This window comes from Lipotes vexillifer, unplaced genomic scaffold (assembly GCF_000442215.2).
Source record: "Lipotes vexillifer unplaced genomic scaffold, Lipotes_vexillifer_v1.1 scaffold229, whole genome shotgun sequence".
NCBI lineage: Eukaryota > Metazoa > Chordata > Mammalia > Artiodactyla > Lipotidae > Lipotes > Lipotes vexillifer.
In genome coordinates this window covers 21014-35381 of record NW_006771155.1, presented here as the reverse complement: position 1 = coordinate 35381, position 14368 = coordinate 21014, and the positions used below count along the sequence as shown (strand labels likewise).

Here is a 14368-nt window from a genome sequence, read left to right as displayed (position 1 = left end):
GACGCGCAGGCTCAACGGCCATGGCTCACGGGCCCAGCCGCTCCGCGGCATGTGGGATCTTCCCGCACCGGGGCACGAACCCGTGTCCCCTACATCGGCAGGCGGACTCTCAACCACTGTGCCACCAGGGAAGCCCTGTAGATGTTTTGATGATGGTCATTCTGAGTGGTGTGTGGTGATACCTCATTGTAGTTTTGATTTACATTTCTCTAATGATTAGTGATGTTGAGCATCCTTTCATGTCTTTGTTGGCAATCTGTATATCTTCTTTGCAGAAATGTCTATTTAGGTCTTCTACCCATTTTTGGATTGGGTTGTTTATTTTTTTGATATTCAGCTGCATCATCTGCTTGTAAATTTTGGAGATTAATCCTTTGGCAGTTGCTTCATTTGCAAATATTTTCTCCTATTCTGAGGGTTGTCTTTCTGTCTTGCTTATGGTTTCCTTTGCTGTGCAAAAGTAAGTTTAAGTAAGTTCCATTTGTTTGTTTATGTTTTTATTTCTGTTACTCTAGGAGGTGAGTCAAAAAAGATCTTGCTGTGGTTTATGTCAAAGAGTGTTTTTCCTATGTTTTCTTCTAAGAGTTTTATAATGTCTGGCCTTACATTTAGGTCTTTAATCCATTTTGAGTTTATTTTTGTGTCTGGTGTTAGGGAGTGATCTAATTTCATTCTGTTACATGTAGCTGTCCAGTTTTCCCAGCACCACTTACTGAAGAGGCTGTCTTTTCTCCATTGTATCCTACTTTGTCATAGAAACTATCCTCATTTTTTTAAATTCTTTTTTTCTTTTTTCTGTACAGCTTGGGTGATTTCCACTACTATCTTCCAGTTCACTGGTCCATTCCCCTGTGTCATCTAATCTACTGTTGATTCCTTCTATTGTACTTTTTAATTTCAATTATTGTGTTCTTTAGCTCCGTTTGGTTCTTCTTTATACTTTCTAACTTTTTTAAACTTCTCACTGTGTTCATTCTTCTCCTGAGTTCATTGAGCATCTTTATGATCGTTACCTTGAACTCGTTGTCAGGTAGATTGCTTATCTCCACTTCACTTAGTTCTTTTTCTCACTTTTGTCTTCTTCCTTCATTTGGAACATGCTCCTCTGCCTCCTCATTTTGCCTAATTCTGTGTTTATTTCTGTGTATTTGTAATCCAGTTACGTTTCCTAATCTAGAAGAAATTGCCTTATGTAGAAGGTATTCTGTGGGGCCCAGCAGCACACTCCCCTCTGGTCCCCTCACGTAGGCTGTGTAGACTGTTATGTTGTGGTTTGTTTGACTACTGTGGGCACACCGGTCGGTGGGCCTGATCCCTGGCCCAGTTGGCTGCATGGCCCTAGCTCATGTGGAGGCTCTTGGCCTGCTGTTAGGTGGCGTGGGGTCCTGGCACAGCTGGTTGCATGGCATGGCGGGGGCAGAGCTGGTGCTGGCCTGCTGGTTGGTGGAGCCTAATCCCCGGGTGGCTGGCTGCCAGTCCTGAGGGGTCCTGGGACTGATGCCAACCCACAGGTGGGTGTCCTGGGGCTGATGTCAGTCTCCTGGTGGGTGGGTAAGCCCCTGCTGCTAATACGCTAGAGGGAGGATTCCAAAATGGTGCTTGTTAGCACCAGTGTCCTGGTGGTAGAACGAGGCCCCCAAAATGGCTGCTGCCAGTGTCTGTGTCCCCAAGGGGCATCAGTTGCCTCCTGCCTCTCCATGATCAACAAGTGGGTTTGACCCAGACTCCCTTCAGATTACTGCCTCTGTGTTGGGACTTGCATTGTGTGAGATTTACTGTGTGCCCTTTAAGAGTCTCTGTTTCTTAGATTCCTCTGGCTCTCCCATGCACAAGCCCTGTTGCCTTTCAAAGCCACACGTTCTGCAATCTTGTTTTCCCGGTGCAGGACCTCCACGCTGGGAAGCCTGATGTGGGGCTCAGACCCCTCACTCTTTGGGAAGAACCTCTGCAGTTGTGATTATCCTCCCATTTGTGGGTTGCCTACCTGGGGGGTGTGGGTCAGATCATCGTGTATCTCTACCATCCCTAACCATCTCATTGTTGTTCCTTCTTTGTGTCTTTAGTTGTGGAAAACCTTTTCTGCTGGTCCTCAGGTTGTTCTCATAGATAGTTGCTCTGTACATAGTTGTAGTTTTCACATGCTCGTGGGAGGGGCTGAGCTCAGGGTCTTCCTACTCCACCATCTTGGCCCCACCTCCATCGTGTTCTCATTTTTACTCATCTCTGAGTATTTTCTAATTTCCTTTGTGATTTCTTTTTTTTTTGATCCATTAATTGTTTAAGAGCATATTGCTTAATTTCTAAAATTTTGTGAGTTTTCCAATTTTTTTGTTATTGATTTCTAACTTTCATCCTGTTGTGGTTAGAGAAGATCCTTTGTATAATATCTGTATTTTAAAATGTATTGAGACTTAACTTGTGGCCTAACATATGGTGTATCCTGGAGAATGTCCTATGTGCACCTGAGAAAAATATGTATTCTGTTGTTGTTGGGTAGAGTGTTCTGTATATGTCTGTTAGACTAGTTGATTTATTGTGTTGTCTTCTATTTCCTTACTTATCTTCTGTCTGGTTATTTTATCCACTATTGAGAGTAGAGTATTGAAGTCTCCAACTATTATTATGGAGCTCTCTATTTCTTCCTTCAGTTCTGTCAGTTTTTGCTTCATTTATTTTGATGGACTATCATTTGGTATATAAATGTTGATAATTGCTATACCTTCTTGCTGTATTAAACGTTTTATAATATGTAATGTCATTCTTTGTCTCTTATAAGCTTTTATAATTTAAAGTCTGTTTTGTCTGATATTACTAATAGCCCTATCCCCTGCTCCCTTTGGGTTACTGTTTGCACATAATATCCTTTTCCATCTTTTCACTTTCAACCTGTTGTGTCTTTGGATCTCAAATGATTATCCTGTAGACAGCATATAGTTGGAACATGTGTTTTTATACACATGCCAATATCTGTTTCTTGATTTGTGAATTTAATCCATTTATATTTAAAATAATTACTTATGAGGAGGGGCTTACTTCTGTCATTGTTTTCTATATACTTTATAGCTCCCCCCCCAAATTTGCTACATTCTTGTCATCTTCAGTGTTTAGTTGATTTTCAGTAGTGAGATGTTTAAATTCCTTTCTCATTTCCTTTTATGTATATTCTATAGCTATTTTCTTTGTGGTTACCATGGGGATTATATTTAACATTCTAAAGTTATACCAACTTAACTTTATTAACATACAAACAATGCTCCTTTACAGCTCTGCCCCCACCTTTTTTGGTTGTTGATGTCACAGAATTACATCTTTATACATTGTATGCACCCAAACATAAACTGATAATTATTTTAAATGCATTAGTCCTTTATATTATGTAGAAAACAAGATTTGGAGTTACAAACCAAAGTTACAGTAATATTAGCTTTTACACTAATAATTTTTTCTTTAAATGTGTTAATTTCTTAAACCGTGTAGAAAATGAAAAGTGCAGTAACAAATCATTGTTACATTAATACTAGCTTTTATAATTTCCCATCTGTTACTTTTATTGAGATATTCATTTCTCCATGCAGCTTCAAGTTACCATGTAGTGTCCTTTCATTTCACCTTGCAGGACTCCCTTGAGCATTTATTGCAGGGCAGGTCTAATGGTGAAGAACTCCCTCAGCTTTTGTTTATCTGGGAATGTCTTAATGTCTTCTTCATTTTCAAAGACAGTTTTTCAGGGTATAGGATTCTTGGTTGACAGTTTTTTCTTTTAGCACTTTGAATATATCAGCCCACTGTCTTCTGTCCTGTAAAGCTTCTGATGAGAAATCTGATAATCTTATTGAGGGTCCCTTGTATGTGATGATTTGCTTCTTTCTACATGCTTTTAAGATTCTTTCTTTGTCTTTGTTTTTTGATAGATTGATTATAATGTGTCTTGGTGTAGGCCTCTTTGAGTTCATCTTACTTGGAGATTACTGACCATCTTGGATGTTTATACTCATGTCTTTCATCAGGTTTGGGAAGTTTTCAGCCATTATTTCTTCAACTATTCTCTCTGCCCCTTCCCTCTCTTCTCCTTCTGGGAATCCCATGATGCATATTATGTTGGTCCACTTGGTGGTGTCCCACAGGTCCCTTAGACTCTGTTCACCTTTCTTCAGTCTTGTTTCTTTCTGTTCTACAGACTAGAAAATTTCTGTTGCCCTATCTTCAAGTTTGCTAATTCTTTCTTCTGCCTGCTCAAATCTGTTTTTGAGTGCCCCTAGTGAATTTTTAAACTTGTTATTGTTCTTTTCAGCTCCAGAATTTCTTTTTGGTTTCTTTTTAGGTTTTCTATATCTTTATTAATATTTCCATTTTGTTCACAGTTTATCTTCTTGGCTTTCTCCACATCATCCTTTGATTCTTTGAGCATCTTTAAGACAGTTGTTTTAACATCTCTGTCTAGTAGATTTGCCATCAGGTCTTTTTCAGGGACAGTTATGTTGATTTATTTTTTCTTTTGAATGAGCCACACTTTCCTGTTTCTATGCCTTGTGATTTTTGCTGTTGTCATTGTTGTGGAATACTAGACATTTGAATCTTATGATGTAGTAACTCTGGAAATCAGGTTCTCCCCTTTCCCCAGCGTTTGCTCTTTGTTATTGTTTTATTTTTATAATCTGTCTCTGAGCCAGGGATTGGTCTGAGGTGTAAACTTAAGGTTTTTCTCAAGTCTTTTCTGAGCCTTGTCCTGGGTATGTGCAGTCACTTTCTAATTTTCCCCATATATTAGTTGTTTTTGAATGTCCTAATGTCTGGCTCCTAAAGTGAAAAATGAATGGGGGATGGAAGTCACTTCATCCAGAAGGAGAGGGGCTTGTGACAATTGGGGGAGGAGTAACAACAGTGGCTGCCGCCTCTGTGATCAGAAGCAGGAATCAGTGAACAGAGCACAGGTGTCTGCTATTTGGAGCACAGGGTCCTTTTTGACCACCCTGGATCCTGCACACTGTGTGCAAGATGCTCCAGCGACATGCGTGCAGATGCCTTTCATAGGCTGGGGTTGGGGATAGGTAGCTGCTCCTGTTGACCAAAAATTAACTTTGGGAATTGACCAAAATTAGCTTCAATTTACTCTCCAAGTTTTCCCTTGGACACTAGTGCCCAGGGTACCAACATAGTTACATCAGACATATTCTGCCTAGGTAATTGTTGTCCAGGTGGGGAGACAGAGCCTGGTGCTGCCTACTCGACCATCTTCCCACAATCCTTCCCCAATATGTACATTTTTATTATACCACAGGGCCTATCTCATAGTGTCATTATGAGGATGAAACAGTTTATAAGTATAATACAAGTATCCCAGTGTCTGACGTAAAGTAAGTGCTCAGTAAATATGAGCTACTAATTATATTAGGGGAAATTAAGGTGTAACTGCTAAGGCATTTGGCTTTTACTCCATAGGCAGTGGTCACACATGAACAGGGAGCTATAATCAGAGCTGTACTTAAGGAAAATTAATGGGCAGTACATGAAGATGAATAGTTAGGAGAGAAACTCTTATTAAGCACCTACTATGTGTGCATATGCTTGAAACATTTGTACACATTTTCTCATTTAATCCTCACGAGGGAGCATATTAAATACATTTTAGAAACGAAGAATCTGAGAAGTGATTCCTAACATTCTGAGATTTAAACCTAGGTCTGTCTGACTGGAAGAAATAAGTATTATTTATCGGAATAAGTATTCTCAAACACAAAACAAAATAACAAGTGTTGGCAAGGACATGGAGAAATTGAAATGCTTGTGCTTTGCTGGTGGAATATAAAATGGTGTACCACTGTGGAAGAGAGTTTGGTAGCTACTCAAAAAGTTTAGCTTAGAATTGCCATTTGATCCAGCAATTCCACCTCTGGGTATACACCCAAAAGAACTGAAAGCAGGAGCTCAAAGAGATACTTGCAAGTCAGTGTTCACAGGGGCATTATTCACAATAGCCAGAAGGCGAAACAACCAGATGTCAATAGATGAGTGGATAAACAAGATGTAACATATACATACAATGGACTATTATTTAGCCTTGAAAAGGAATGCAGTTCTGATACATACTACAGCATAGATGAACCTTGAGGGCTTTATGCTAAGTGAAACAAGCCAGACACAAAAGGACAAACACTGTGTGATTCCACTCATATGAAGTATGTAGAGCAATTCATAGAGATGGAAAATATAACAGAGTATAATAGAGGTTAAAGAGGCTGGGCATGGAGGGATGAGGACTTTTGGGTACAGAGTTTCTGTTTGCGATGATGAAAAATGGGTAGTGGTGATGGTTGCACAACATTGTGAATGTACTTAATGCCAGTGAATTGTACACTTAAATATGGTTAAAATGGTAAATTTTATATTGTATATATTTTACCACAATAAAAAGAATATACAAGGCCCAAAGTAATAATAATAGAATATAGCGTTTTCTGAAGCTCCAGATGATTTAAAAAAAATTCTAACTTGGAATTTGCCTTGAATATGTCTGCATTTAAGAGATCGTCCCCTTCCCACCTTCTAGTACTCTAAGACTGAAAGAAGAAACCTACTCCAATAATAGAAATACTGAGTTACTGCAACACAACTCAAATATATACTTAGAACACAAGGACAGCGCTTACTACCTGTTGTTTTGATCTTTTAATTAATAAAGGAAATGGAGGTTGTGTGAGATTGGCATCAAAAAGGATAATTTTTACAGTTTTTACGAAGGTGTTTACCTGTGTGGCCACCACACTTCATGTTATACTTTGCGTATCTGCTTTTCAGATTCATCCATGTTGTTATATGTTACTTATTGCTTCTGTGTTACTTATTCCCGTGTATGGAAATTCTGCAGTTTGTTTATTTGTTCCCTGGTTGATAAGATATTTGGGTTATCTCCAGTTTGGCTATTATGACTAAAACTGCTATGAACATTTTAATACAGTTTTTGAGTGGACATATATTTTCATTTATCTTGGGTAAATACCAAGGAGTGGGCTTTCAAGGTTGTATATTAAGTATGTGTTTAACTTTATAAGACACCGACAAACTATTTTCTAAAGTGGTCGTACTGTTTTAAATTCCCACCAGCAATGTAGGAGAGCTCCAGTTGCTCTATAGCCTGTGCAGTATTTGGTATTACCGATAGTCTTAAATTTGGGCCATTCTCTTGGGTGTGTAGTGGTAGCACATTGTGGCTTCACTTTGCCTCCCCTAGTGCCTGATGATGTGGATCATCTTTCCATGTGCTCACTTCCCACTCATATGTCTTCTTTGGTAAAGTATCTGTTCAAGTCTTTTGTCCCATAAAAAGAAATTGGGCTGTCTTATTTATATACATATATTTTAACAGTTTTGTTGAGATATAATTCACATACCATAAAGCAACCCATTTAAAATGTACAATTTTATGGCTTTTGTATATTCACAGAGTTATGCAAATATCACCACAATCTAATTTGGAACTTTCGACTGTCCCCAAAAGAAACCCATACCTGTTAGCAGTCAGTATCCATTCTCTCCCCACCCCCAGCCCTAATCTACTTCCTGTCTCTTTAGATTTGCCTATTTTGGATATTTCATATGATGGAATAACAGAATATTTTATCTTTTGTGACTAGCTTCTTTCACTTAGTGTAAGGTCTTCAAGGTCCATCCATGTTGTAGCATGCATCAGTAGTTCATTCCTTTTTACTATGAAATAATATTCCGTTGTATGGATATACCACATTTATCTATTCATTAGTTGATTGACATTAGGACTGTTTCCACTTTCTAGCTATTATAAGTAATGCTGCTATGAACATTGTGTACAGGTTTTTGTGTAGACATGTTTTCATTTCTCGGGTATATAGATATATGTGTGCAAATATTTTCTCCCTCTTGAAGAAGTCTGTGTCTTCCCTCTTGATTTTCTTGACAGTATCTTTTGGAGAGAAAAATTTTAAAGTTTTCATACATTTTAATTCATCAATTCTTTTCCTCTATGACTCATTCATCCTTTTTGTATCTTATCTAGGAAATCTTTGCCTAATCGAAGGTCACAAAGAATTTATGTTTTCTTCCAAAAGATTTATAATTTTAGCTCTTATATTTAAGTATGCAATCTATTTTGAAACAAGTTCTATGTATGGTGTGACATAAGGATCGAGTTCACTTTCCTGCATATGGATATCTATCAGCAGTACATTTTAAAAGATGATCAATTAACCATTGGATTATCTTGGCACCTTTGGCAAAAATCAATTGACTATGAATATGTGGATCTCCTCCTAACTCTTAATTCTGTATTCTTGATCTATATGTCCATTCTTATACAACCCTGTGTTGTCCATTCAGTACAACCCTGTATTGACTACTGTAGCTTTACAGTATCACTAGAAATCAGGTAGTCTAAGCCCTCCAACTTTATTCTTCTTTTCCAAAATTCTTTTGCTTACGTGAAGTCTTTTGCATTTCCGTATAAATGTTGAATAAGCCTGTCAGTTTCTCCAAGTATGTGGCTGCAGTTTTCACTGGAATTGTGTTGAATTAATAGATAAATTTGGGGAGGATAGAGACTTCCCTGGTGGCACAATGGTTAAGAATCCACCTGCCAATGCAGGGGACACAAGTTTTATCCCTGGTCCGGGAAGATCCCACACGCCGCGGAGCAGCTAAGCCCGTGAGCCACAACTACTGAGCCCGTGTGCCACAACTCCTGAAACACACGTGCCTAGAGCCCTTGCTCCACAACAAGAGAAGCCACAACAATGAGAAGCCCATGCACTGCAACGAAGAGTGGCCCCCGCTCGTCGCAACTAGAGAAAGCCCACACACAGCAACGAAGACCCAACAGGCAAAAATAAATAAATAAAATAAATACATTTTTTAAAAAGTAAAAAAAAATAGATAAATTTGGGGAGGATTGACACAGCAATGACACTGAATCTTCTGATCAATAAACATGGAATATCTTTTCATTTTCATTGCACCTTTAGTTTCTTTCAGCTGTGTTTTCAGTGCCTGGGTTTTGCCCGTAGTTTGCTAAATTATCCCTAAATATTTCATACATTAAAAAATTAAATTTCCATTTTACCCTTACTATAAGAATATGATAGATTTTTGCATAATGACCTTATATCCTGTAACCTTGCTCTCACCTTTTCTAGTTGCTTTTTTGTAAATTCCTTTTTTTTCTACATAGACAACCAAGCTGTCTGCAAATAAAAAGTTTTACTTTTTTTTCCCCGATCTGTATGCCTTTCATTTTTCTTGTCATGTTGCACCTCGTGGGACCTCCAGTACAATGGTTAATAAAAGGGTGAGAGCAGATCTTATTGCCTTGCTCATAATTTTAGGAGGAAAGCATTTAATTTTTCAAAATTATTAACTATGGGGTTTTTTTGCAGGTGCCCTCTATCAGGTTGAGGAAACCCCCTTCTATTCCTAGATTGCCAAGAACTTGTATGACTTGGTGTAGAATTTAGTCAGATGCTTCTTGTACACCTATAAGATGATATAGTTTTTCTTTTTGCTCTGTAAATATGATGTAAATATGTAAAAACTGTGTAAATTTTTGGTTTACAAGGTGGGTTTTTTTTTTTTTTTTGCGGTACGCGGGCCTCTCACTGTTGCGGCCTCTCCCGTTGTGGAGCACAGGCTCCGGACGCGCAGGCTCAGTGGCATGTGGGATCCTCCCGGACCGGGGCACGAACCCGCGTCCCCTGCATCGGCAGGCGGACTCTCAACCACTGCGCCACCAGGGAAGCCCCATTATCAAGGATTTTTGCATCTACATCCAGGGAGCTATTAGTGTGTAGTTTTCGTTTCTTGTAATATCATTGTCTGGTTTTCCTATCAGGTTAATGCTGCTGCTTCACAGGCTAAGGCGGGAAGTGTTTTCCTCTTTTATTTTCTGGATGAGTTCGTGTAAAATTGGTGCAATAACTTCTGTAAATTTTGGGTAGAATTCGCACCAGTGGAGCCATCTGGGCTTGGAGTCTTCTTTTTGGGAAGATTTTTAACTAGAAATTTCTTTGTGCTTTGGACTCATCAGGTTATATCTATTTCTCCTTTAGTGAGTTTTGGACGTGACATTTTCATCAAAGTCGTCAGATTCACTGGCATAAAGTTCATACTACTTCCTTTTCATCCTTTTACCCTGTAGAATCTGCAAGAGGGTCTTCTCTCTCGTTCTTGGTGATTTTGTCTCCTTTCTTTTATTCTTTGATCTGTCTGGCTAGAGGTTTATCAATTGTATTAATTTTTTCAAAGAATCAGATTCTGATTTCATTGATTTACTCAATTGTTTTTGTTTTCTATGCCATTGTCTTCTTTTATTATTGCCTCCTTTCTGCTTGGTTTGGGTTTAATTTTCTTCTTTTCCTAATTTCTTAAGGTGGAAGCTTAGATGACTGCACCTTCTATTTTCTAATGAAAGTGTTTAATGTTATAAATTTTCTTACATGCACTGCTTTACTGCACACTGCAACTTCTGGTGTTGCATTTTCATTTTTACTTAGTTCTTCATAATTTATAACGGTCATATTTTACTTAGAAATGTGTTGTCTAATTTCCAGTAGTTTTGCGGAGGGGGGGTGGATTTTCCAGATGTATCTGTTACTGATTTCTAGTTTAATTATTTTGTAGTCAGAGAAAAACCACTTTGTTTGCAGTTCTTTTGAATTTGAGGGTTGTTTTATGGCCCATAAGATGGTTTCTCTTCATGAATGTCCCATGTGTTGTTGGGAAAAAATGTGTATTGAGTGGAATGTATTTGTTCACTAGAACAGAGGAATTTATGCTTTTTTTTCGGTTCAGAAGACAAAGACCATATTGTGGTTGTTCTAATTGATCTTAAGAGATCTGTTCTGAGTTTGCGTTTTCACGTTTTCAAGGCTAATTTTGTTTGCGCACAGATTTGAAAAACCCTTGCCCTTGCTTTTCTTTTTCACCACGTTATAAAATGTATATTGGCCTTGCTGACATCTTCTACTCATGCTACTTAAGGCCAGGATTGAGTTTAAATGTAGATGGTGTAAGCTACTCTTAAGTGAGATATGAGGCAGGCTAGTTAAGGGCATGGCTCTTAGAGTCGGGTGGACCCATGTTCCAGTCTTTATTCTGCTCCTTAATATGTCTGTGTTCATGGGCACATGGTCCTTCAGTCTTGCAAGGCTTTTGTGAAATCAGCTTTGACAACAGCAGTGAATCACCTGTGTGCGTGGTACAAGTCAGGGACAAATGACACTCTTGCTGTTACGGGGCCTGGGGGAGTAATGGGGAGCATTCGCGCGGTTTCATTTTCAGAACCTGTCTGATGAACCTGGATCCCTTTCTTAGCCGTTTACCCGTATGTATCGAGAACTCTGCCTTCTTCGAGCTGCTCCTTAGTGATCATAGTACCAATGTCTCCTAAGAAGGGTTATTTACTCTTATTTTCTAACCCTATACAATGCATTTGTTTATTGGGTAGCTCTTCTCAGTGACAGGAGAAATGAGGCACCATGCTGATAGCAATCACCTGGGAACATAAGGCCGTAAGAAGGGGAGGGTCGTCCCATCAGTTCCTACCAGAGGCCTTGAATGCCTGTGTCGTGTACCATTGGGTTAAGCACCAGAAAGACGACAACTAGAAATAAGCTCGCAAATCAGAGTAGAAAGGCAATAGGGAAGGTATCATTTACTATTTGTCTGTTACGTCTAGTGTTCCGTAGGGCCTGAATAAAAAAATTATTAAATTGCTGAAATCACTGAACATACACAGAAGCAAAAGAGTAGTAAAGAAAGACACAGCTGAGCCCTGTTAACGTGCAAATTATATTCTCGTTCGACCAACGTGGCCGCATGCACTTGGGCCGGGCACTCTGCCGGGCGGGTGACCCAGCGGCCGACACGGCCCGTCCTGGTGGGCGGCGTGTGAGCCACAGCATGAGGGCTGAGATGACGAGGCAGGTACAGGGGCTGTGGGAGCCCAGAGGAAAGGCACCTAACGCAGGCTTCCCGAAGGGTGAGAGGCCACGGGGTCAGGGGTGAGGGGCGAAGGGGTTCGGGAAGAGGAAGCAAAGCTCCGGGGAGGCGGTTCCTTAGTTGTCACCTCTGACCTTCCCAGAAACACCCACGGCCGCAGGAAAATGCACGATTTAGCGGGGAGGGTCTACACCATTCAGTCTCCCCAGACCCAGCCCAAGATAACCAAGCGCAGGATGACGGTATAATACCCCCATGTGTGTTCCAGAGTTTCCCAAAGAAAAATCTTGATAATGATTAAAAGAATGACAGCAAGTAAGTCAGGCTTGTTGATGCATTTTATTGTGAGATGGGGGAGTCTGGTAAAAAACTAGAAAATGACCATGGTGTAACAAGGAACTTAAAAATGAAAAGTCAGATTTGTAACTTACATACATGAATACAGGAACAAATTGGCACAAAATGTTAAACGTTGTTCCCAACACTGTTTATATAAGGTTGCCCTAGCTTGGCTTATAAGGAAATGAGACTTCATGGTTAGACTAATCTCTTAATAAAACCGCAGAGCATCATGCTGTTAGTCACACAGTGAATTTCAGAATTTAATAGTTTTATATTAAAAACTGGGTAAAGGTAAAATGACTTGATTGTAGTTGTAAAACTAATACATTCCCATTTAAATTCTGTTCTACAGTCCAAGGCAAGTATAAATGTTAACATAACACTGTTAAATCAAATCTCAATGCAAGAGAACCAATTGCATCTCTACTTTAAATCTTATCAACTTTCCAAATTTTCATACTAAAATATATTATTGTATTAATACAAACTACAGTATTATACACTACACTGTGTAATAAATAAAGAAATATAAAAATAAGACACATAAATATAAAAGTTTTCTAAAACTAAAAGTACATATGTCAGTTAAGAAGGGTATTAATACTGCCAGGTTTGAAGACATACAGTACAAAAATGTTGCACAGATCTATAAACTAAAAGAAATAAAATAATACTGATAGGTAAGAATCAGCTAATGTTTTTAATAAACTGGGTCCATAATAACTAACATTTGGAAACAATTATGAGCCAAATAACAATGGCAGGTCCATGTTTGAAATCCAAGTACATGGATAAAGCAGATTAGAAGATTTCCCTTTCATTTCTGTAGAGAAATTCTGAAAGTCAATTAACGCAAAATGAATACTGAGGAATTATTAAAGGGTGAAATGTCCCAGTGTTTGGCTTCTCTGACAGAGTCAGTGGTTCTGAGTTTTATTTTAGAATTTCGATACAAGAAACAAATCAACAAATGCTAGTTATTGTAGGCCACGCATGAACGGAGGCTGGTCAGAGCCTTGAAAATACTGATAAATGGCACTTATAGCACACAGGTCTTGCTTAAGGCCAAAGGAGATACAAAGCTTCGTATCACATCCTTCATATTTGTTTACCACGTACTCAAACACAATTAAGAACACCGATCTGACGACTCTGCTGTCCTCACCAGGATCAACACTGTTAGTCCCTGCAATCAGAACTCAACGGCAATCTTTTCAACTCCATTTAAACCACATGAGTAAGAAACTTCAGCTCTTCTATCGGCTGCTTTCTTAAGGCTAACGATACACTTTAAATGAGAATACGCTCTACTATGACATCTAAATATTAGAAGTTACTACCTTCTAGACTGAATTTAGAAATGGTAGTTAGCACGGTTTGGAACTGCATTATACTTCTCCGTGAAGGGAATTTTGTAGTGCAGAAGTTCTCACATTTTAAAAAACATAATAAAATACTGAAGCGGATTTAGCATATGTTTACCAATAAAAAATTATAAAATTTCTCCCAATTGTACAGCTTAAGAATAAACCAACGTAAGAGTGATAATTAATACTGATAAAATGAAACAATGCCAGATGCTTATCTAAGTAATCAGTTTCCTTTAACCTGTTGCATCTTTGCTTTCTGAGTCATTAAGTTTTCTAATCTGCTTCATGTTACAAACTTGTTCCTAACTTTGAAAAATGCATGAAAAATTACTAGGTCTGAGGTTCAGGCACACCCGGATTTTTTTTTGTGTGTGTGGTTTGTTTTTTTTTGTTTTTTTTTTTGTTTTTTTGGTATTTTGTATTTTTTTAAATTTTTACTTTACACAGTAGTGAACAGAAATCACAGTATACAGGTTACTGTGTTTCCGTGAGAAGCATGTATAACATAGAACAAACTTCATTACCAATTAGAATTTTCTTTCTTTGTAGAAAAAACGATCAGGCTTCATTTGTTTTCTCTTCAGACACCTGCTCAGCGCCCCGGCTGACTTTGTGTTCTAAGCTGTGGGCTGGGCTTCCAGCTCCTGCGCCCCGCCTCGCACCTTCTGAGTTGGCGCGCCCCTCCCCCCCGCGCC

General features: G+C 38.8%; 1 protein-coding gene across 1 annotated transcript in view; it reads right to left on the bottom strand.

Moving 5' to 3' along the window:
* The window catches only part of ZEB1 (zinc finger E-box binding homeobox 1), a 57377-nt gene that overhangs the window by 23881 nt on the left and 19128 nt on the right, over positions 1-14368 (bottom strand).